The 25,143-nt window shown below is 43.8% G+C and overlaps 1 long non-coding RNA gene across 2 annotated transcripts; it reads left to right on the top strand.

Annotated features, from left to right (window-relative positions):
* Positions 1–20,002: 20,002 nt before the first annotated feature.
* Positions 20,003–24,728, top strand: LOC135325802 (uncharacterized). 2 transcript variants are annotated; one of them, XR_010386572.1, is made up of 5 exons: positions 20,003–20,641; positions 20,717–20,789; positions 21,395–21,535; positions 21,710–21,854; positions 23,119–24,728. It is a non-coding gene; the product is annotated as an uncharacterized LOC135325802 (long non-coding RNA). The 2 variants fall into 2 exon arrangements; XR_010386571.1 differs by having other exon boundaries at positions 20,003–20,789.
* The last annotated feature ends 415 nt before the right edge of the window (positions 24,729–25,143 follow it).

Here is a 25,143-nt window from a genome sequence, read left to right as displayed (position 1 = left end):
GAACTCATTGTTATGGAGGTGGCCTGGTTTGGTGCGCTTCCTATTATTTCTGTCTGGATATCCACATTTCTTCTAGATTGAATGACATCAAATGACAATGTTGTACATGATCATATCTTCCACTCCAAATTAAACAGTCAGGATGTTGCTGGCAGCTCAGGGAGCTGGAAGATGCTGCTCATAAACCTCTCTCAGTGGCAAGAACTCCTGCTGACCTCAGTGGGATTCAGACCGTGGTTTTCATCACCTCTTAAGATTCTGTAGCTCCTGGTAGAGCTCCATCAGTCTGATGGCATGTCATGCGCTTTTTCTAGCTTCTTTTATTTTTATAATGGTGTATTGCAACAAAGGATTTTTTGAGCAAACATCTGGGGTTTTTTCCTGTTGTTGTACTGAGGAGGAAATATTATAACACACTTGGTTAATATAAACATTTCCTGTAGCTGAGTACATTTACCAAGTGTAGACAACACCACAGCCTGTAATGCTGCATTGTAGGCACTAAAAGCATTTCAACTCTCAGAACACTTCTATCTGCAAATGTGTGTCTTTTTCTGAATGCGAAAAAGCATAAACAGACTCAGTGCTGTTTTGTTCCTTTCTACTTTTGGGCAGGAAATCCATTCTGTTGTTTGGCATCCCTATATTACAGCATCTGGAGCTTTAGTAGAAGCATTTGAGAGCTGTGACAGTATGGGCAGACACGTTACATGGCTGAGTGCTCATCTGTCCCATAAGAGGAAGATCTGCATTTGGGTTGTTTGATGGTTGCCTCTGTGGTCATCTACCAATAATGTCTAGTCAGTGCCCACATGTACCAACAGCATGTACTAATGTGCCTGAGGCACCACGTACAGGCAATGGCTTGTGATGTTCCTGAGCAAGAAACTTGGTCTGAAGGAACCTCTGGAAATGAGGCAGCAGGCTGTGAGCTGGGGAGCTCTTCAGACAGGTTGAAGGCTGGTCACCTCTTACAAAATGACCTTCTGTGATTCAAAACCAGGCTTCTAGGACAGTGCCTGCCCTCAGTTTTCCTGCCTATGTCGTGCTACTTGTGCTCCAGACTGACTTGGGCACAAGCCCATCCTGAACTGAAACCTCTGCAGTCACATGACCACATGAATCCAGCTGTGAGGCTTCTTAGGAGTGATCTTACATCTCAGTAGCTCTGAAGTCAGGCAGAGATTAAGGTCTAATTCTGTCTGTGGAGCTAGGTCTGTAATGTAATCAAAGTAGATTTTTTTCACCTACCAAGACAAACAAATATCTTAATGGAAGGGGTTTTCTGACACTTAGTACTATCTGGCTGATAAACAGTTTGCAGTTTACATCCTGTTTACATGTGTTAGTTCGCATAGATACATAGTTACTAGCTACATAGCAGCCCATTCTACCTGGCTCAATATTCTCTTGATATGTATTCAACTTCCTTTTCACTAGCAGGCGGGAAGAGCAGAGGACAGCACCAACTATCATTTATATTCCACATGTCCGTGTATGGTGGGAGGCTGTTGGAGTCTCACTGGAAGCTACATTAACCACATTATTACAGAAGGGTCCAGCATCTGCACCAGCTGTTTTGCTTGCATGATACATGGATGGATGGATACATGTATTTTCCAGTTTCATTTCATTATCCTTTTCCAGTTTCATTTTCATTTATGTGCCCTTGAAGCCCCTGAATGCTGTGCTTTCCCAAGCAACTGGATACTGTTATCACGAGGGCACCCTACCTGAAGCTCTTTAGACTGAAAACATTTGTCTAAACCCTTCTCTGAGTCAAGAGATTCACTTGGACCCAGCCTTCCCCACGTTCTCACAACCATAGGGTTATTAGACAGATCTGTAAGTGTAAGTTTGCCTAGGAGAATAACTCCAGTGACTCTGAGATGACTGTTTATATCTTGAGTCAAGTGTATGCAATGCACTCAATGTAAAAGGCAATCAAGATGTGTTCACTAAACGCATACCTTCCGACAGTCTGCCATTGAACAGTATGGTTGTTGCATTGTTCATAAGAGAAATCAATTGAGCATTTCAATAACTTAACTGCAAGGTCAGTTCTTTCTTCATAAAGGCCAAAGCTTGAAAAATTAGGAAGCTAAATCCCATCTTGTTCTTCAGTGACTTTAGGACGACAACTACCTCGATTTCCAGCAGCAGACTTCCGTTAGGAGTACAGCCTTCACTTTCCAGACTTCTGAGAGCTGGCATTAAAAGAAGGTGTTTAAAAGATGAAACAAGTTGCTCTCCAGTGGATAATGTTTTCCTGAATATGGAAACAAAAATCTTGACTACGTGTGTTTACCACCAAGTGCTTTCAAACTACATGACTTGGATAGTGTTGGTAAATCCCTTCTAAAACTGAATACTGAAATTCCAGCATGTCAACTGTTTCTGGCATCAAGGCAGGTCCCTTTTCCGACAGAAGGCTCCAGTAGCTCAGAGCTAAGCCCCCAGCTCAGGGGTCAGCGCTGGCCCTAGAAACAATCCTCCATTTCCTCAGGATCAGGGTAGCCACGTCAGGCTCTGATGTCCAGTAGCCATGGTGCAGAGATTCAACCTTATCTTTCCAAAGAGGATGAGAAAAAATGGATTTAAGATGTAATAGTTAACACAGGCCTTGTCAGAGAGTTCAAAGCCCTTCACACCAAGTAGCAGTACCTCAAACACTGATATGTTTGAGTCTCTGCCTGAAGCCATTTTTGCAGTTCCTTCAAATGATATCATAATATATGCTGTCCTGCTGTCTAAAGCCTCGCAGCTTCTCCCCAAACTTTTGCTGCTTCCCCATACTCCTTCTGCCTCCTCCCATTTCCATTTCATATCTTTAGCAGTTCACAAGAACTCAGTCCACTGGTCCATGGATTTGATCTATCTCCAGATAAACAGGCAGGACTTGATAGTAAAGCCTTTCATTCCTTCTTAAAAAGTTGTAACTTATTGGATTTTGTCTCTCAGAATTGGTCGGCAGTAGCTGAGGAGAAAGTCTAAAGCTGGGAGGAAGAAAAAGGTATTCTGTATTTCCAGATAATACTTAAATATCAAGTAGAAAGGCTAAGCTACCATTGTTTAGAAGAGAATGCCAATGAATAAAGCAGCAAAACATTTGAAGGTTTTTCTTATTTGCAGTACTTTTAACCTTCTTGAAAGAGAAGAATTTAAAGTTCTATTTCCTCATGCTGTGAACTGAGTTTTGCTGATAGGGAATATATACAGCTAACTATTAAATCTACAGACATTGCGCCCATAAAGGGAAATGCCTGGTCTTTCAAGCAAACAATTGCAATTGACTTCCAACAGACAAACCTCTCCAGCTTATAAAGTAATCAGGTTCTCAGGTATGTAAAAAAAATCATAGATGACAAAACTCCCAAACCACCTTTTTAAACCAGGACATGTTTTGAGTATACTTTCCGCTTATCACACAAGACACTAAGCCTTTAACTATGGCAAGCAATCCCCTATACTTTGAATCTATGTATATTCTGGATTTCATCTGTTCTTAAGAAATTACTTTTTACTGCTACTATAAAAGCTCAGTAATGGCAGAAGCTTTTCAAGCACACAAATGTATTGATGTCTCAGTTTACCTAAAGATAAATCCAACAGAACCCATGTCCTGGGTTTAAGAAAGGCAAAGAAACCCCATCGCTGCCTCTATTTATAAATTTTCTGTTGGGGGGGGGGGGGGTTCTTTCTGAATAGCCTACTGTAAAGCAGAGGGGCAGTAGAATTTTACATTAAAATATTTAGAGTTTATGCCTAACACCTTCAAAGAAATCCAATTGCTTTTAAAAAGTCTAAAAATCCAATTGCAGAGAGCCCCCTTAGAGCCACCAGTGCCAGTAAGTTACATACTATGCTAATGGATTAAATATTGCCACCGTTTAGAGTCTGCATAGGAGCAGGGAGGAGAACACTTCACACCAAAAATCAAGTGAAGCCTCCTCCAGAATGTACTGTGAGAGCTAAGAAGTTTCCAGCCCATTATCTGTATTCCTCGTGCATCTGATTTCAAACTGCATTACACGTTTCCCCTTGTGAGAGCAAAATTCAGTCTTTGCTGGGAAGGTAAAATGTTTAACCAGTTTACAATCAAAATTCAGCTACAAGTTGTTCAAATCTGTAATCAGACACACAGAGCACCCAGTTTCACTGAGCATTAAGTATCCACTCTGTAAAACATAAGCCCTTTGCATGTATTGAATCATCGCTCTTCCAAAACTGAGGCCCCCTCTTCTTTCCTAAACTGACTGCTCTAAAGAATGTCAAAGTGTTCTTATCAAGCAATAGATAGCTTTCTCCAAGCTCCAAGTGCTTACAGCATCCAAAACAACCTTTCTCACCACAATCGCCATTAACACTTCTTTATGGAATTTTTCTTGTTTAAGAGTACTTCTACAGAGAAATAATCCAAGAGGATATTAGTATTGCCATCTGAGTGATTAGAAAAGCACCTGGTACTTATATGCAGCTTGACTTTGGCATACGGTATGCCAGAGCCTTGCAAAGTAACTGTATTTGTGAATCTATTCCCCCTGATTTCCTCTGAACTTCATGTTCACAGATGTGACCAAAACAGCAGGACAGATCAAGAAGGGCACTCCTGAGAGAGCTTCAATTAATTATGATGCACGCAGGAGGATAATTACGAGGCATATAGTTTTTGGCTTGAACCTTTTTAAACATTCTTATGCCCCTTGTTCAAGTCTTGCACAGGCTGTGGAACATGGGTGAGGTACTGCCTTCACAAGCTATTGCATAATTACATCTCTTCCTCAAGGCATGATGAGCTCAACTACTGCAACATCCTCTTCCGTCCTGAAATACAGCCTTACCCCACTCAGATCCATTCAGAAAGTGGCTCTAAAGATCATATGCTGAACTTCTTCCCTTAATCACAAAGAGCATTCTCCTGAAAGCCGTCAAGTTTCTTCCCTCACAGCAAACAAAGTTGCTAGAGCCTTTCACGAATTACCCTCATTCCCACATTATTTCCCACTGAGTGCCCAGAGGAGAGCTCTGAATTCCAGGCCGGCACTGACAGCAGCACCTACTGACTAACTCCTCAGTACAAAAATGCAGCAGCACAAGAATTTCTGCTCTAAACCAAGGCTCAGTAAATGTGGAGGTTGCTGCAAATTCTTATCCAGATACAAAACGGAGCGTATCAGCTAATCATCAACTACTAATCCACCAGTAGAATCATGAAAAAAGCAATAGTTCCTCAGCAGCCACAGAACTGTTCATACTGTCACTTGAGAGATATCATACAAAATAGCGTGAGCAATTCTGGTCTCATTTGAAAAAAGGGAACTGAGATTCAAACAAAAAGTGACAAAGGCAAGCTATGAAGATGCTCCAAAAACAAAGTGCCAATCATTCAAAAGCACACTAGGAGAATGTAATTTGACATAGCAAAACTAAGACAGAGGAAATATGATTGTTACATATAATAGAAGTTGCTCTAGGGACAGAGAACCAGTTGTGCTCACAAGTAATGCTGGTACAAGAACAAATACTCATAAACTTGCCCCCAGTTGTGGCGGTCTGATTCACGGACTCCGATGTGCTGGATCAGAATCAACTGTATTCAAGCAAGCAAGCCCTATATATAAGCTCTAGCCCGGATTGGTACTTTCCCACAGTGATTTACGGTACTTTCTCTTCTCCTTGCAAGCGCCACGTTATACCTTCCCAAAGGTCATGTTCCCTCATTCTGTGCGGTTACTCCCTATGTTCCCATACTGCTATCTATTCAGCCCATGGCCTTCAGCTGCTTAACTCTATCTATTACTCTATCCCCTACACCCAATAAATGCAGTTCCCTAAAAAGGAAATCCTGGAAGTGACTCTCAATGAAAGGAATATATTACAGAGGAGCTTAAGTCAATTTATAAAAATGATTCTGGGATCCTTTTGCCTGTAACAGGCAACTAAACTACAGGAGCCAGGAGATTCTTTGGGAGGTGAGGAGATGTCAAGGAAAAACAGGCAAATGGGAATCCAAATCTCAGCCACAGGGACAAGCACAGGACGCTAAGCAGTGCCTTTGAGCCTGTAGGCTAACCACACTGCCCAGGCAAACATCATTCTTTTGTGCATGTGGAACAATGAGATTCAGGAGCTGAGGAGTAAAATCACAAAAGCTTAACAGCTTAGTTGTGCCTAGGCAATGGAAGGCATCACACAGTCTTCTTGCATATTCCAACCCCAGCCATTATTTCTGATAAGCTTTAAAGTGGAAAAACAAGTCCTGAAACAGCTGTTTGTAAGCAGAGTATCTATACAAAAATCACAAAAAGGCAATTCAGAGAATGCAGCATAAAGCGTATATACTGACTGCTCACCGTTATTTCACATTTTCTGAGGAAGAAGCTATGTCCTCCCTGCTCAGAGCATGCCTCTAGCATGGTCATACCTATCAATATGTAAATTGTAATTAGAGAGGAAAAATGAAAGTTTTCTCAGACCGTGGTACTCTGTGAAAGAAGTTATTTCAGCTACATTAGAAGCATTACTCTGCTGTGTGAAATATACTACTTACACAGAAAGGGTAAGATAAATGAATGTTTAAACTTCTCTGCATCACCAAACAACACAAGATCTTCCATCACCTTCACATCATCCGCTGGCTTGCTATACTGCTTCTGTGGGACTGACAGAAAGCTGCACACACAAGAGCAAAGAAAACCAAGTGTCAAAAAAGGTTGGACACAATGCATACAAGCAGCAGGACATCTCAGTGTGGACTGCAGATAACGACAGAGTCAAATTAACACTTAGCTAGGTTCTTCAAAACTAAAAGAAAGTTAGTTCAAATGTTTGCTTTGTACAGAGCAGTTTAAGAACAAGTGCTTGAGACTCTGCAATCACACTGCACTGAGGTTCATTTTCCCTCCCCCAAATACAGTGAAAAATCCACTTTTGTAGGAGAAAAAGAGAAAGTCTAAAGGTCATAGTCAGACATGAGAAAGAAATTATGGCAGACGTTAACAGCACTTGAACTGCTCTGCAGGACAGCAGGAAGCCCTTTGCAGCTAACAGCCTCCCCCAGACCCAGCGGCTCTCTGTTCCTAACTGGGGTGCAAACCGCGGGCGTTGCTCCATGGCGGCACACGTCGGACAGGCCACCCCGCGGCGGCCCCACGCTGCAGCTCCCCCAGGAGACAGCGCCAGCCTGGGCTGCCCGAGGGCCGCGTCGGGAAGGAGGCTGCAGGCAGAACCGCAGGAACGTCAGGCCCCCCGTCCCCAGAAGGGCTCTTGACTTGGGTACGTACCTGGGTCAGCCTCTGGTGTGTGCCTGAAGGAAGAGGATGACTTCTGCTCGCCTTTGGGCTCAGAGGCAACCTGCATGGGCAGAGCAAGAACACACACCCGCGTGCCATCAGCTGGCGATGCTCAGGATACTGGTGCCCCGGGATGGACGGGGGAAAGGGCTTGGGGTCGGGGGATGCTGCCACCAGCTGCGAGTCCCAAGGGGAGGGAGCTGCGGCTGGCACAGCAATGGCACAAGGCCGTAGCAGCAGGGCTGGGCTGGCTGGGGGCCGCGACGGGCAGCGGCGAATGGAGGTGGCCGGGTGCGTGGCAGAAGTGGGGGTCGCTCACCAGGTGTGGGAGGGGGCTGCTGCTGGGGCCGCCCCTCCCCTCCTCGCTCAGCCTCCATGCCCCAGGGCTGAACGCAGCACAAGGGGTGGAGGGCACGTCAGCCCTGTGCCTTTGGCACTTTGAAACAGAGAGGAGCAGGCATCTCCCCCATGGGAGATACTGCAGAGGATAAATGGCTGGGGGTGACCGCTTGGCACCATGGCCGGGGGGTGCCACGCGATGGGGCAGCTCTCTGCCCCCACCCTGCACACCCCAGACGCAGCTGACACAGCAGCTCCCTCTCATCATGGGTGCCAATGGCGTGCTCGTTGCTCACCTGGTGAGGAGGGCCTCCAGCCAAGGCAGAGGTCGCTGGTGGTGTTTCCTTGGGCAAAGGCTGTTGGAGAGGCAGGCTGTTGCTCTCAGCCCAAGTGCCTATGGCCAAGGGAGAGGCCTGTGGCACAGCTTCTGCAGGAACTGATGGAGTCAGAGGTGCATTTTCCCCCACATCCGGAGGGATGCTGGCTGCGGGGGAGGCCTCCTCCGGCTTTGTTCCTGCACTCAGAAATGCTGATGGGGCGAGAGACGCGCTGTCCCCCGCGTCCTGAAAGCCATCGGCCAAAGCAGGTGCCGCTGCCTCGGCTCCTCTGGGCACTGCTGGGGCGAGAGGCGTGCTCTGCAGGTCGCCCGTTGCCTCCCCGGTAGCGTCTCTGGCCTTGCCGTTGGGAGAGCAGGGCACCTTCTGGGGGCACGTCTCTGTGTCTGTGAAGAGGCTCCTGAGGCTAGGTCTGACCCAGGTCATGCACAAGGAGGGCTTTCCCTCCAGCTCCTCCCCTTCGCCAGCGGCAGGAACAGCATCGGTAAAATGCCTCTGAGGTCACTTCAGCCTGGTCAGCTGTTTGTAGCAGGAACACGGCTGTGAAATTGCTTGTGAGGATGCTTCTGATTGATAGTCCAGAAACGCGCTGGACTTGCAGGGTGTTCGCTGCTGGGCTGGGGCACTCCAAGGAGGCCTGAGCCGCCCCCAGGCTGCCTTGGGCAGGGGGGGTTGTGCCAGGCCCCCACACAGCAGGTGCCTGGAGTCCACTGAATAGACTCATCACTCAGTTCATGCAAGGAGGAATTTGGTAGGTTTGCTTGGGATTTTTTCTGCACACTGAAATAGAGACTGCTGTTGCATTTAGAAACAAAGACTTATCAGCTGGTACCAATGAACCACATACCACACAGAACTCTGAAAACACAGTTCGTGCAATTGTGTGGGGACTCTGTTGTTCTACGCAAGTGCTCCGTTATGAAACATATGTATATATGCATATACGCATATATACGTATACACCTATCTCTGTGTATTGTTTGGGTATCTAGGAACTACAGAAGGTGTTCCTGGTGATCGGCTATCTTTATTCTTAGGAGAATAGGTGTGTTCACCACTGCAGAAACAGGCAAATCGTGGTATTCAGGAGTGCTCTGTAGAGACTGGTACAGTCTCCTTAGATGCTTGGTAGGATGAAGTTCTAAGCAAATAGTGTGTTCCCATTAAATCAAGAAATGCAAGATGATGTATTTCAGCACTGATTTAGAAGCTGTACTAATGCAAGTGAGGGATATGGACTATTCAGAGAAGTGAACAAAGATCTCTGGTCTTTCAGATAGTATAAATGCTACCATAAAAGAAGAGGCAATGGATAGTGATGAGGAGTCACCTTCAGGCTTTGAAGATGAGTTATCTCATCAAACGCCTAGTAGACAAAAGGAAACATCCCCTGACTGCAACAGGTAAATGTCTGTGTCCTTTTGAGTCAAATTCTTCAGAGTGCTGGGTCTTTCTCAACAGTCTTGGCTGTTGTAAGTGTGAGGGGACGTAGAGGAGGGAGTAAAGAAAAGATTTTCAGGGAGGGAGGGTTATATCAATACATGCAAGAAGTAAGCAAGCACAAAGATAAAACTAGGTATTAAAGTTCCAGTAAAGTACATTGTTATTACTGATCAAATTGAAGGACCCAGCCTTCTTTTCCTGCACATAAAAGATCCACAGACTCTTTGGGTGTGTTGATTTAAAACACGGTATGCCTTAAAAGATTAAGGACCAAAGAAATATGTTGTCTATCCTTTTAGATAGAAGAACCTATATGGGCTTGTCTAGCCATCTTTGCCCTTCCATTTCCAGGATTGTTAGAACAGCAATGAATTGTGTAGTGGGCATAAAACTGAGCAAGGGTTTGTTAAAACAGCATAAGAAAAAACACAACGTCGGCATTTGTTACTGTGAACGCAAGGCGGGCAAGAGACGGTCGGACGCTGGCCGAGAGAGCCACTCAAAGTTCGTGAGGGGTTAAACAGGACAGATTTAATCAAAGACTTGCACTCCAAGCTGCACAGGGAGCCCAGGGAGCCACGCGGAGGGGTCACTGAGAGGGGGATGCTGGACACACGGGTTGGACGCCCAGGCAGGACTCCCCCTGTGTAACCCAAGGGCCCCCTTTTATCTACTAGAACTATTTCCTTACCTCAGCTGTGCTAACCTTGAGTAGCGACTGTCTGGGAAGCACCAGACATTGCTGACAAAACAGAACACGCCTGGCCCTGAGGGGAACTTGGTCCGTGTGTAGTTTCACACACTGGGCCTGCTACCACCTACTCTGCCAGTCACTGACTCCTTGCCAGATCTTCCACAGGTGTTCTCACTACATTGACCTTTCAGCCAGCTTATGTTAATCTCTTGCTCTTTCAGTGTGAAAATCATGTAAACCCACAGATGAAAAGTGAGGTTAGGTTGTCCCAGTTGGGTCAGTCACTTTTCTCAATTCCTGTTCCTGTGTTGGTCAGGAAATCTCCTGAACTACTAAACTCAGTTATGGCACTAGGATCTTTGGCTTGAGGCAGTATATAAGGTACTGCAGTGCTGTGGTGGCAAAAAGAAATGGTGTCCGCAGATGTATTTCCTAATACTAGAGCAGGATAACTAGAAAGTTTATTTGCAGTCTAGGTTAGTAATCAACTCACAAGGAAAGATAAAATCAGTGGGATGGCTGAACAAAATAAGTATCTCACATGCACTTATGGTACTGCTGTAACTTCACCCATCCAATTTGCACTTCTTTAGATACAGCTCCTGTGTTTCAAAGTTCATGTTTTTTTCTAAAAATGTTATTCTGCTCCTTCTTCCCTTCCCACCTTCTTTGATAACTGCTGACCAGTTCCAGCGGAACATGACAAATGTAGAGCTCTCAGTGTTTCGGAAGTCCTGGCATCACAAAAATTAGTGCCTGTATGGCGAGGAGAACATGTCACATGTATGCTGAGAGAGAAAGCTGCAATGCTACCCCATATCAGCTAACTGACACCTTGCCCTGCGTGCATTTGGCTGGCCAGTGCCCATGTGTGATGTGAGACCCATCACTTGCCCAGCCAACATGGTGGGGACCAGCAGGCATGGTGGGGATCAGCAGGATTGCTTAGGGGAGGTATGGTACGAGTCATCAAGAACATGGGCTTTGGTAGTCATCCTGACCGCAGAACAGCTTATTCCTTGCTGGAGAATGGAGGGTTTTAAGCAATTAAAATAAATAAATAAATAAAGTGGTGAGAAGGGGGAAAGAAAGAAAAAAACCGTTAACATCTTTGTCTTTCTTGGTAATTTTATTTTTAAAATTCTTACTTTTGAATTATTGTTGTAGAAATGCTTATTATCAGCCACCATAGTACAGGCCGGGGCTCTAAACAGCTGCAGAGCCACGATACAGGCAAAGGCCTCCCTTGGAGCCTGCAGGAATACATGCTCGGGAAAAGTTTGCAGTTCATACCCCGGGCCTGTCAGGTCTATTTGTTAGCACCACATCCCCTGAAGAAAGATGCAGTTACCTTCTTCCTTCTTTAATCTCATAGGATGAATAGACTCAAATGAGGTAGGTGGAACTCATTGTTATGGAGGTGGCCTGGTTTGGTGCGCTTCCTATTATTTCTGTCTGGATATCCACATTTCTTCTAGATTGAATGACATCAAATGACAATGTTGTACATGATCATATCTTCCACTCCAAATTAAACAGTCAGGATGTTGCTGGCAGCTCAGGGAGCTGGAAGATGCTGCTCATAAACCTCTCTCAGTGGCAAGAACTCCTGCTGACCTCAGTGGGATTCAGACCGTGGTTTTCATCACCTCTTAAGATTCTGTAGCTCCTGGTAGAGCTCCATCAGTCTGATGGCATGTCATGCGCTTTTTCTAGCTTCTTTTATTTTTATAATGGTGTATTGCAACAAAGGATTTTTTGAGCAAACATCTGGGGTTTTTTCCTGTTGTTGTACTGAGGAGGAAATATTATAACACACTTGGTTAATATAAACATTTCCTGTAGCTGAGTACATTTACCAAGTGTAGACAACACCACAGCCTGTAATGCTGCATTGTAGGCACTAAAAGCATTTCAACTCTCAGAACACTTCTATCTGCAAATGTGTGTCTTTTTCTGAATGCGAAAAAGCATAAACAGACTCAGTGCTGTTTTGTTCCTTTCTACTTTTGGGCAGGAAATCCATTCTGTTGTTTGGCATCCCTATATTACAGCATCTGGAGCTTTAGTAGAAGCATTTGAGAGCTGTGACAGTATGGGCAGACACGTTACATGGCTGAGTGCTCATCTGTCCCATAAGAGGAAGATCTGCATTTGGGTTGTTTGATGGTTGCCTCTGTGGTCATCTACCAATAATGTCTAGTCAGTGCCCACATGTACCAACAGCATGTACTAATGTGCCTGAGGCACCACGTACAGGCAATGGCTTGTGATGTTCCTGAGCAAGAAACTTGGTCTGAAGGAACCTCTGGAAATGAGGCAGCAGGCTGTGAGCTGGGGAGCTCTTCAGACAGGTTGAAGGCTGGTCACCTCTTACAAAATGACCTTCTGTGATTCAAAACCAGGCTTCTAGGACAGTGCCTGCCCTCAGTTTTCCTGCCTATGTCGTGCTACTTGTGCTCCAGACTGACTTGGGCACAAGCCCATCCTGAACTGAAACCTCTGCAGTCACATGACCACATGAATCCAGCTGTGAGGCTTCTTAGGAGTGATCTTACATCTCAGTAGCTCTGAAGTCAGGCAGAGATTAAGGTCTAATTCTGTCTGTGGAGCTAGGTCTGTAATGTAATCAAAGTAGATTTTTTTCACCTACCAAGACAAACAAATATCTTAATGGAAGGGGTTTTCTGACACTTAGTACTATCTGGCTGATAAACAGTTTGCAGTTTACATCCTGTTTACATGTGTTAGTTCGCATAGATACATAGTTACTAGCTACATAGCAGCCCATTCTACCTGGCTCAATATTCTCTTGATATGTATTCAACTTCCTTTTCACTAGCAGGCGGGAAGAGCAGAGGACAGCACCAACTATCATTTATATTCCACATGTCCGTGTATGGTGGGAGGCTGTTGGAGTCTCACTGGAAGCTACATTAACCACATTATTACAGAAGGGTCCAGCATCTGCACCAGCTGTTTTGCTTGCATGATACATGGATGGATGGATACATGTATTTTCCAGTTTCATTTCATTATCCTTTTCCAGTTTCATTTTCATTTATGTGCCCTTGAAGCCCCTGAATGCTGTGCTTTCCCAAGCAACTGGATACTGTTATCACGAGGGCACCCTACCTGAAGCTCTTTAGACTGAAAACATTTGTCTAAAGCCTTCTCTGAGTCAAGAGATTCACTTGGACCCAGCCTTCCCCACGTTCTCACAACCATAGGGTTATTAGACAGATCTGTAAGTGTAAGTTTGCCTAGGAGAATAACTCCAGTGACTCTGAGATGACTGTTTATATCTTGAGTCAAGTGTATGCAATGCACTCAATGTAAAAGGCAATCAAGATGTGTTCACTAAACGCATACCTTCCGACAGTCTGCCATTGAACAGTATGGTTGTTGCATTGTTCATAAGAGAAATCAATTGAGCATTTCAATAACTTAACTGCAAGGTCAGTTCTTTCTTCATAAAGGCCAAAGCTTGAAAAATTAGGAAGCTAAATCCCATCTTGTTCTTCAGTGACTTTAGGACGACAACTACCTCGATTTCCAGCAGCAGACTTCCGTTAGGAGTACAGCCTTCACTTTCCAGACTTCTGAGAGCTGGCATTAAAAGAAGGTGTTTAAAAGATGAAACAAGTTGCTCTCCAGTGGATAATGTTTTCCTGAATATGGAAACAAAAATCTTGACTACGTGTGTTTACCACCAAGTGCTTTCAAACTACATGACTTGGATAGTGTTGGTAAATCCCTTCTAAAACTGAATACTGAAATTCCAGCATGTCAACTGTTTCTGGCATCAAGGCAGGTCCCTTTTCCGACAGAAGGCTCCAGTAGCTCAGAGCTAAGCCCCCAGCTCAGGGGTCAGCGCTGGCCCTAGAAACAATCCTCCATTTCCTCAGGATCAGGGTAGCCACGTCAGGCTCTGATGTCCAGTAGCCATGGTGCAGAGATTCAACCTTATCTTTCCAAAGAGGATGAGAAAAAATGGATTTAAGATGTAATAGTTAACACAGGCCTTGTCAGAGAGTTCAAAGCCCTTCACACCAAGTAGCAGTACCTCAAACACTGATATGTTTGAGTCTCTGCCTGAAGCCATTTTTGCAGTTCCTTCAAATGATATCATAATATATGCTGTCCTGCTGTCTAAAGCCTCGCAGCTTCTCCCCAAACTTTTGCTGCTTCCCCATACTCCTTCTGCCTCCTCCCATTTCCATTTCATATCTTTAGCAGTTCACAAGAACTCAGTCCACTGGTCCATGGATTTGATCTATCTCCAGATAAACAGGCAGGACTTGATAGTAAAGCCTTTCATTCCTTCTTAAAAAGTTGTAACTTATTGGATTTTGTCTCTCAGAATTGGTCGGCAGTAGCTGAGGAGAAAGTCTAAAGCTGGGAGGAAGAAAAAGGTATTCTGTATTTCCAGATAATACTTAAATATCAAGTAGAAAGGCTAAGCTACCATTGTTTAGAAGAGAATGCCAATGAATAAAGCAGCAAAACATTTGAAGGTTTTTCTTATTTGCAGTACTTTTAACCTTCTTGAAAGAGAAGAATTTAAAGTTCTATTTCCTCATGCTGTGAACTGAGTTTTGCTGATAGGGAATATATACAGCTAACTATTAAATCTACAGACATTGCGCCCATAAAGGGAAATGCCTGGTCTTTCAAGCAAACAATTGCAATTGACTTCCAACAGACAAACCTCTCCAGCTTATAAAGTAATCAGGTTCTCAGGTATGTAAAAAAAATCATAGATGACAAAACTCCCAAACCACCTTTTTAAACCAGGACATGTTTTGAGTATACTTTCCGCTTATCACACAAGACACTAAGCCTTTAACTATGGCAAGCAATCCCCTATACTTTGAATCTATGTATATTCTGGATTTCATCTGTTCTTAAGAAATTACTTTTTACTGCTACTATAAAAGCTCAGTAATGGCAGAAGCTTTTCAAGCACACAAATGTATTGATGTCTCAGTTTACCTAAAGATAAATCCAACAGAACCCATGTCCTGGGTTTAAGAAAGGCAAAGAAACCCCATCACTGCCTCTATTTATAAATTTTCTGTTGGGGGGGGGGTTCTTTCTGAATAGCCTACTGTAAAGCAGAGGGGCAGTAGAATTTTACATTAAAATATTTAGAGTTTATGCCTAACACCTTCAAAGAAATCCAATTGCTTTTAAAAAGTCTAAAAATCCAATTGCAGAGAGCCCCCTTAGAGCCACCAGTGCCAGTAAGTTACATACTATGCTAATGGATTAAATATTGCCACCGTTTAGAGTCTGCATAGGAGCAGGGAGGAGAACACTTCACACCAAAAATCAAGTGAAGCCTCCTCCAGAATGTACTGTGAGAGCTAAGAAGTTTCCAGCCCATTATCTGTATTCCTCGTGCATCTGATTTCAAACTGCATTACACGTTTCCCCTTGTGAGAGCAAAATTCAGTCTTTGCTGGGAAGGTAAAATGTTTAACCAGTTTACAATCAAAATTCAGCTACAAGTTGTTCAAATCTGTAATCAGACACACAGAGCACCCAGTTTCACTGAGCATTAAGTATCCACTCTGTAAAACATAAGCCCTTTGCATGTATTGAATCATCGCTCTTCCAAAACTGAGGCCCCCTCTTCTTTCCTAAACTGACTGCTCTAAAGAATGTCAAAGTGTTCTTATCAAGCAATAGATAGCTTTCTCCAAGCTCCAAGTGCTTACAGCATCCAAAACAACCTTTCTCACCACAATCGCCATTAACACTTCTTTATGGAATTTTTCTTGTTTAAGAGTACTTCTACAGAGAAATAATCCAAGAGGATATTAGTATTGCCATCTGAGTGATTAGAAAAGCACCTGGTACTTATATGCAGCTTGACTTTGGCATACGGTATGCCAGAGCCTTGCAAAGTAACTGTATTTGTGAATCTATTCCCCCTGATTTCCTCTGAACTTCATGTTCACAGATGTGACCAAAACAGCAGGACAGATCAAGAAGGGCACTCCTGAGAGAGCTTCAATTAATTATGATGCACGCAGGAGGATAATTACGAGGCATATAGTTTTTGGCTTGAACCTTTTTAAACATTCTTATGCCCCTTGTTCAAGTCTTGCACAGGCTGTGGAACATGGGTGAGGTACTGCCTTCACAAGCTATTGCATAATTACATCTCTTCCTCAAGGCATGATGAGCTCAACTACTGCAACATCCTCTTCCGTCCTCAAATACAGCCTTACCCCACTCAGATCCATTCAGAAAGTGGCTCTAAAGATCATATGCTGAACTTCTTCCCTTAATCACAAAGAGCATTCTCCTGAAAGCCGTCAAGTTTCTTCCCTCACAGCAAACAAAGTTGCTAGAGCCTTTCACGAATTACCCTCATTCCCACATTATTTCCCACTGAGTGCCCAGAGGAGAGCTCTGAATTCCAGGCCGGCACTGACAGCAGCACCTACTGACTAACTCCTCAGTACAAAAATGCAGCAGCACAAGAATTTCTGCTCTAAACCAAGGCTCAGTAAATGTGGAGGTTGCTGCAAATTCTTATCCAGATACAAAATGGAGCGTATCAGCTAATCATCAACTACTAATCCACCAGTAGAATCATGAAAAAAGCAATAGTTCCTCAGCAGCCACAGAACTGTTCATACTGTCACTTGAGAGATATCATACAAAATAGCGTGAGCAATTCTGGTCTCATTTGAAAAAAGGGAACTGAGATTCAAACGAAAAGTGACAAAGGCAAGCTATGAAGATGCTCCAAAAACAAAGTGCCAATCATTCAAAAGCACACTAGGAGAATGTAATTTGACATAGCAAAACTAAGACAGAGGAAATATGATTGTTACATATAATAGAAGTTGCTCTAGGGACAGAGAACCAGTTGTGCTCACAAGTAATGCTGGTACAAGAACAAATACTCATAAACTTGCCCCCAGTTGTGGCGGTCTGATTCACGGACTCCGATGTGCTGGATCAGAATCAACTGTATTCAAGCAAGCAAGCCCTATATATAAGCTCTAGCCCGGATTGGTACTTTCCCACAGTGATTTACGGTACTTTCTCTTCTCCTTGCAAGCGCCACGTTATACCTTCCCAAAGGTCATGTTCCCTCATTCTGTGCGGTTACTCCCTATGTTCCCATACTGCTATCTATTCAGCCCATGGCCTTCAGCTGCTTAACTCTATCTATTACTCTATCCCCTACACCCAATAAATGCAGTTCCCTAAAAAGGAAATCCTGGAAGTGACTCTCAATGAAAGGAATATATTACAGAGGAGCTTAAGTCAATTTATAAAAATGATTCTGGGATCCTTTTGCCTGTAACAGGCAACTAAACTACAGGAGCCAGGAGATTCTTTGGGAGGTGAGGAGATGTCAAGGAAAAACAGGCAAATGGGAATCCAAATCTCAGCCACAGGGACAAGCACAGGACGCTAAGCAGTGCCTTTGAGCCTGTAGGCTAACCACACTGCCCAGGCAAACATCATTCTTTTGTGCATGTGGAACAATGAGATTCAGGAGCTGAGGAGTAAAATCACAAAAGCTTAACAGCTTAGTTGTGCCTAGGCAATGGAAGGCATCACACAGTCTTCTTGCATATTCCAACCCCAGCCATTATTTCTGATAAGCTTTAAAGTGGAAAAACAAGTCCTGAAACAGCTGTTTGTAAGCAGAGTATCTATACAAAAATCACAAAAAGGCAATTCAGAGAATGCAGCATAAAGCGTATATACTGACTGCTCACCGTTATTTCACATTTTCTGAGGAAGAAGCTATGTCCTCCCTGCTCAGAGCATGCCTCTAGCATGGTCATACCTATCAATATGTAAATTGTAATTAGAGAGGAAAAATGAAAGTTTTCTCAGACCGTGATACTCTGTGAAAGAAGTTGTTTCTGCTACATTAGAAGCATTACTCGGCTGTGCAAAATATACTACTTACACAGAAAGGGTAAGATTGCCTGAGTTCAGTGTGGTCTTCTCAGTTTCCCCTTTTGTTGTCCTCTAAGTTCCCTTTGAAACTCACCACCTTCAAGACCTTTCAGGCTCCTGTCTTAGCTGCCCTGGTGTGGAGAATGCCTGCTGTGGTTGGCTGAAACCTCAGTGTTGCGAGGGCTGCAACCTGTGTGGGAGGAGAGGCCTTTTCTGTCCCTGTCTTCATTCCTCAGCTGCTTTCTTGTGTTTCACAGAATCACAGAATGGTTGAGGTTGGAAGGGACCTCTGGAGATCATTTAGTCCAACCCCCACGCTCAAGCAGGGTCACCTAGAGCATATTGCCCAGGATCATGTCCAGACGGCTTTTGAATATCTCCAAGGATGGAGACTCCACAACCTCTCTAGAAAACCTGTTCCAGTGCTTGGTTACCCTCACGGTAAAGAAGTTTTTCTTCATACTCAGATGGAACTTCCCGTGCTTCAGTTTGTGCCCATTGCCTCTTGTCCTGTCGCTGGGCACCACTGAAGAGAGTCTGGCCCCATCCTCTCTACACCCTCCCTTCAGATATTTATACACATTGATAAGGTCCCGCCTCAGCCTCCTCTACTCCAGGCTGAACAGTCACAACTCTCTCAGTCTTTCTACATATGAGAGATGCTCCAGTCCCTTCATCATCTTAGTAGCCTTCTGCTGGACTCGTTCCAGTACGTCCATATCTCTCTTGTATCGGGGAGCCCAGAACTGGACACAGTACTCCGGATGCAGCCTCACCAGGGCTGAGTAGAGGGGGAGGATCACCTCCCTCAACCTGCCGGCAATGCTCTTCCTAATGCACCCCGGGATACCATTGGCCTTCTTGGCCACAAGGGCACATTGCTGGCTCATGGTTAACTTCTTGTCCACCAGGACCCCCAGGACCTTCTCCACAGAGCTGCTTTCCAGAAGGTCATCCCCCAGCCTGTGCTGGTACATGAGGTTATTCCTCCCTAGGTGCAGGACCCTACACTTGCCTTTGTTGAACTTCATGAGGTTCCTCTCTGCCCATCTCTCCAGCCTGTCCAGGTCCCTCTGAATGGCAGCACAGCCCTCTGGTGTATCACCCACTCCTCCCAGTTTTGTATCATCAGCAAACTTGCTGAGGGTGCACTCTGTCCCTTCATCCAGGTCACTGATGAAGAAGTTGAACAATATTGGACCCAGCATTGACCCCTGGGGCACACCGCTAGTTACTGGCCTCCAACTAGACTTTGCACTGCTGAGCACAACCCTCTGAGCTTTGCCATTCAGCCAGTTTTCAGTCCACCTCCCTGTCTGCTCATCTAGCTTGCACTTCCTCAGCTTGCCTATGAGGATCTTATGAGAGACAGTGTCAAAAGCCTTGCCGAAGCCAAGGGAGACAACATCCACTGCTCTCCCCTCCTCTACCCAGCGAGTCATCCCATCACAGAAGGCTCTCAGGCTGGTTAAGCATGATTTCCCCTTTGTGAATCCATGCTGACTACTACTGATCACCTTCTTATCCTTCATGAGCCTGGAAATGGTATCCGGGATGAGCTGTTCCATCATCTTCCCAAGGATTGAGGTGAGGCTGCCTGGCCTGTAGTTCTGGAAAAGGAAAGTCAAACAAAGGAATTCAGATCTCGTTATGCACTGATTTACTGAAAGATCAGGAGTGCTTATAAGCCGGCATACTGTTTCACAACTTCAGTGCACTCTGGCAAACAGAAAGACACAACACAAGCAGCTACTGATCAACAACCTTACAATGTTAACTGGTAATCCATTTATAATTAACTTCTGTAAGTGCATAAAAAAATGAAGTGAGAGGATGAGACTATCCCTGATGGAGGGGGAGGGGTGTGTGTGTGTGTGTGTGTGGGAGGAGAAGGGTGAGGGAGAGTTGTAAATACGATGGGTGAAAAATCTCACAAGTATTGCTGCCAAAATTATATCCAAGCAAGTATTTATTGGAAGGGCAGAAGAAACCAGGAAGAAATCAGTTGTCAAGCCTTCTCTGGCTCTCCTTTCCCAAGATTTCTCTGAGCTGGGGCCAAACAGCTCCTTCTGCATCTCTCCAGGCCAGGGCTTGGATGTGTTGCTGCCTGCAGCTCCTGTGAGCCTGGGAGAAGGGAGTGGGGAGTAACACAGACACAGTTTTGATGGAAAAATGTGCTTTGTGTGTTTAGCTTGGGAGGGGGGGTGTTAATCATTTGCATGAGCTATTTAGTTCTCAGAATTATTTCTCTGAAATTCATTAACAGGATTTCTACTGCTGTTTTCTTTCTGGAATGCTTCTTGATGTTCTTGTGTCAGCCAGAGCTTTCTCCTCTGTTGCAGATAAGAGCAATGGCCAGAACATGGAACTATTCCTGTGAGTCAAGACTTCAGCAATACCTTGATATTTGTGAATTATGCAGAATTTGCTTATAATACACAGACTTATCCAGCTCTATTGCCTAGAGAAAAACACATTTTATCATCACTATTCATGCCTTCCATTCTTGACACCTCTTTGAAAGCACAAGAAGTGCTGCCTTGTGTAACATTGTGGTCATCCGCTCTAGGGAGAGATTCCTGCTACATTATGAGTTGGTGGTAAGCCTTACTTTCTGGCATAATAAAAATAGATGGTCTGTCAAAAGATGATGTTCTCAATGCTTTGTTTTGTAGTTCTATCCTGCCATCTTCTCTGAATTAGCAAATGTGAAATGCAGCATATGGATTTATGAAAAGAAAAGTGCAAGTAAGTATCACTCAAATAGCATAGGCATGTGTGAGGCATCAAAACTGGTTTGACTCTTTTTGGGGAAAAAAAGATACTTTAAAAAATTGGTTGTGCTTGTTTTTAAGGTGTAAAAGAGATGGTTCCTGCATCAAAGAGATTTACAATACATCTCACAATATCTCTGAAAAGATTTGCAGCTTTCACTGGTGGGAAGATTAGCAAGGTGTATATATATATGTAAAATTGTAGTGCAACTTTGTCTTCTTGGAATGGGAGATTTCCCAAAGCAGAATAGTCTTCTAAAAGTTGTTAATATCTACAGACAATAACTGTAGACTGAAGATATCAAAGGAAAATCACTGCAATAAGTATTTCTTTTTTCTCTTCTGGCAACAATAAAGTTCATGTGATGGTAAACATATAGTCTGCTATGAAAGCTGATTTTGCAGAGAACAGTTCTCTGCAACTGAAATTACTCCATGTTGTTTATTGGGAGGACCTCTTTTTAGTGAACCAGTAAATACATTTAAGTACTTCTAGTCTGTGTTCTTTGATGTGTTTTTATCAGGCTATTTCATAAAGTATTCCAGGATAATTCTTGCGTCTTCTTGGTCTCTCTTTAGGATGTGAAATATCCTGAGTATCTGGATCTTCGAACATACGCATCTCAATCCGTTGGAGAACCACTCCTCTATGCCTTATATGCAGTCCTGGTATATAGAGGTGTCAGTAGTCATGCAGGACGTTATTTCTGCTACACAAAGGTAAATAACAATTTCATTTCTAACGGGGTGAGCTCTGTGCTGGTGAGGAGGTACTTGCATGAAAACTTTACTGGTAACCACTGCTTTTAGGGAAAAAGGTTTTATTTCATGTTTAATTTGATCTTTTTTGGTGTATTCTCTGTTCTGAAGAGTTCTCTTTGTGTTTTCATTTAGAAAGTGTGCAGTTCCTCTGAAGACATGGCTGCTTTTATTTGCAGGCTGCTGGTAGACTTTGATATGAGATGAATGATGCCTCTGTAGTCTTTTGTGAAATCAAAATGGTTCTCAGTCAGCAAGCTTATTTACTTTTTAATATCAGGTAATAACAAGTATTAAAATGTGTTCAGAATACATTTCCTTTCCTGCTACTGACTTTCTTCTCCTTCTTCTTCTTCTTCTTCTTCTTCTTCTTCTTCTTCTTCTTCTTCTTCTTCTTCTTCTTCTTCTTCTTCTTCTCCTCTTAAGTATTTTTCTTCCTGTCCAAGGAGAAAATTACTATTTGAATAATTCATTTGTCTTATCTGAAATTCCCCATGTCATTATCTTTAATCGCTTGGCTTTCAACTGCTACACTTGTGTGAATTGCTGCATATCTACTCTCTGTCGTTGGCTAATTTAGGAAGGAGGAGCAATTAATACCATAGATAGTATAAAGACGAGTTATTGCTCTGAAGGGGATAGATATAGTAGTAAGACCATTATCTTGAATGGGATTTAACTCAAGAGTGGGCTGAAAGAACAATTCTAAGCTAAGAGCGCGATTGTTTACCAAGACATTATGATTTCACACTTGGAGAATGTGCCTTTTAGTTATCAGCAGCACTGTCTTATCCCCATCCATTCTTTGGTCAGCAGGGGGCCAGTAGTAAGCAGGCCAGATTTACATGACCATGGCTTCCTCCTTGTATGGTTAAGCTGATTTGGGGGCAAAGCAACAGATAATGATACCAAATTAGTAGTGGATTTGTTTTTTTTTAGCATCTGAGTTTTATTTTCTCTCCCTCACTGCAGCTTTCTTCACAGCCCTTATGCTGCAACCAGAATCATCCAAATAGTAGCTAATGCTAAATTTTGCAGCAGTGCTGCTTCCATTATTTTATACTTCCAGCTCAGCTTCCTACACCTCTGATAAATATCCTCTTGATACATTTTAAGTGGATCTTACCAATGCTTAAAACATTAAAAAAAGAGATTATTTGTTTTAGTTTTAGTAGTTTCACTTTAGCTGAGACAGTGAAACCAAACTGTCTCCTTCCTGAGCATAAGAACAGTTATTCCAGGGTTTTCAGGGAATGTTTAATGGAGAAAAACATATATATTTTGGAATAGCTTTAATCCATGTTGAGCTGTTTGGGTAGGGTTTCAAGAATGGTCCTCATTTGATACCAATATGCAGAAACCTGAATGTAGAAATTAACCACACTTGTTGGACTTGCATATATAATTAAAGCAGGGTGGCTTTTTTCTATCTAGGTGTCGAGGCCGTTTGTAGAGATATCTAGTAGGAGAGTATTCTGTTTGGGGATTTTAAAGGCTGTGTGTTTGCATATATCCATCTTGCAATCTCTTCTTTTTAAATGCAGAAATCAAGTCATTTAAATGGAAATGAACCCCTAAAAGAAGATCCAAATACCATTGCTGTTACCCTAGAAAGGCCTTCTTCGGCTCCACCAACAGCTTGTGTTCAAAACTAGGCAATTACCAGGCCTTTATTTGCTGATCCCTCAGAAAAACAAAAGATCACTTCATAACAAACTGCCTGCACATCAAACTGTCTCAGCCTGACTGTTTTAGCAGTGCTGTGGTGGATGAGGATCTAAACAAGCCTGTTCCTTCATCCACAGTGTGGCGGACAGATGAGTGAATTTTTGCCTTAAACATTTCTTGGTACATAAGGTGAAAGCCTTCCTGCGCACATTGCAGATTTTGCAGGAAACCATAACCCCGAACAAGCCATCTGTTCCCTGTGGAAACAGGACGGAGCTGCTGCAACCCCGAAATGGTCTCCCTGCGACCACTCAGGACACACCGAGCCTGCGAAAAACCAGACCACGATCAGGCAGAGACTTTTGGACCTGGAGTGTAAATTATTGCTGCTTAGCACAACTTCCATAAAACTTGCTTAGCATGAGCAGCTAAATTTGCTGAAGCCTTAGGCCGCACTCCTAGTTCAGTCAGAAAGGGCCCCAGAGCTGGTGCAGGCTGGAAAGATAAGGGAGTTACAAGCAGTCCGCATTCCTGTGCCCCACACTCCGGGAGGGAGGAGGTCAAGGCTTTGAAATAAGGCCTGCTTGGGCGCCAGGACCCTGGGAAACAAAGCCTCCTCTCACTGCTGAAACAGTGTTAATTGGGGTGGGGGGGGTCTGGACTATCTCCCCCTTGTCAGGACCTTGGGAGATAACACCTACTGTCACTGCTGGGGCAGTGTTAATTGCTGGAATTACTATCTCCGGGTCGTCAGGACCTTGAGAGACAACGGTGGGACCCAAGGAATGAAGACACCTCTGTCAGCAGAAACCGCAACAGGAAAGATAAACAGCCTGCCTAGGGACAGTGATGAGACCCAATGAGCAGCATGGGACCCCAGACCTGAATATTACTATTGGTCTGAATTACTGCGTGAGGGGTGGAGAGCTTAGACTGGAAAGTTATAATTGCCCAGGGATTTCTTTGTTTGTGGTCCCTCTTCGGAGGCACCCGGCTCGAGCTGCAATTACTGCACGCGCGTCATTACAATTTATTTATTTAATTTGCCTTGATTTGGCCCTGAACTTTTCCAAGACACCCAGGGTGAAGAGGATCAATGAGACACCGCTGGATCCACGGGTGGTGATCTCTCTTTCTTTCTCTCTCTCTTTCTGTCTCTCTCCTTCCTCTCTTTTGATGAAAGTTTATAAGATCTGTTCAAATCGTGTGGCACGGGACTTGTTTATCTAGTTAAGGTAGCCATCATCGAGTTATCATATTTAGCCACATGCCTTGTCTTTTGTATTAATAAATCATAAAACTGATTGGTTGGCTGGCATCATTTCACCTTAGTTCAGTCCAAGAGCATCACGAACTTGGTTGTTGGTCCCAAGGAGAGGGAAGTCGTCCTAAACGACTGCTTTCGGGCTGTGACACACAGTTGCAAACTCTTCTGCAGCAGAGTCTAGCTCAGATGCATCCACCATGTCAATTGCTACTAACATCTCCAAACAAGAAGCTGCTGATGAAATTCTTGTTGTCTCCCTTGACTTCTTACAACATGGTCCCTTATGGTGCAGAATCTTCAGAAAAGAATGAGAAGGACTCAAAGAGCTCAGCAGAAAGGAACTGCAATGCAATACCTTCAAATGGAATTGTGATTTGGAAGGTAGTCCATGTGTTGAAGATTTCCCATTCTTCCTGTCAGAGTTCTGAAGAAGAAAGATGCCAGCCTGAGTAACCCAAAACTGAGTCACTCCATGGTGCTATTAGCTTAGATAATGAATCTAAAAAAAAATGGAGTAAAACTTCATGATTCCACTTGCCACATCCAACCTTCTAAAGCTTCTGAGATTTTCTTTTCTAAAACAAATGGATTGCTGGGAAGAGGGAGTTGTGTTGGTTGCATCTAAAATTTCTCA

Source organism: Dromaius novaehollandiae, unplaced genomic scaffold, assembly GCF_036370855.1.
Source record: "Dromaius novaehollandiae isolate bDroNov1 unplaced genomic scaffold, bDroNov1.hap1 HAP1_SCAFFOLD_69, whole genome shotgun sequence".
NCBI classification, from domain to species: domain Eukaryota; kingdom Metazoa; phylum Chordata; class Aves; order Casuariiformes; family Dromaiidae; genus Dromaius; species Dromaius novaehollandiae.
This window is presented reverse-complemented; position numbering and strand designations above follow the sequence as displayed.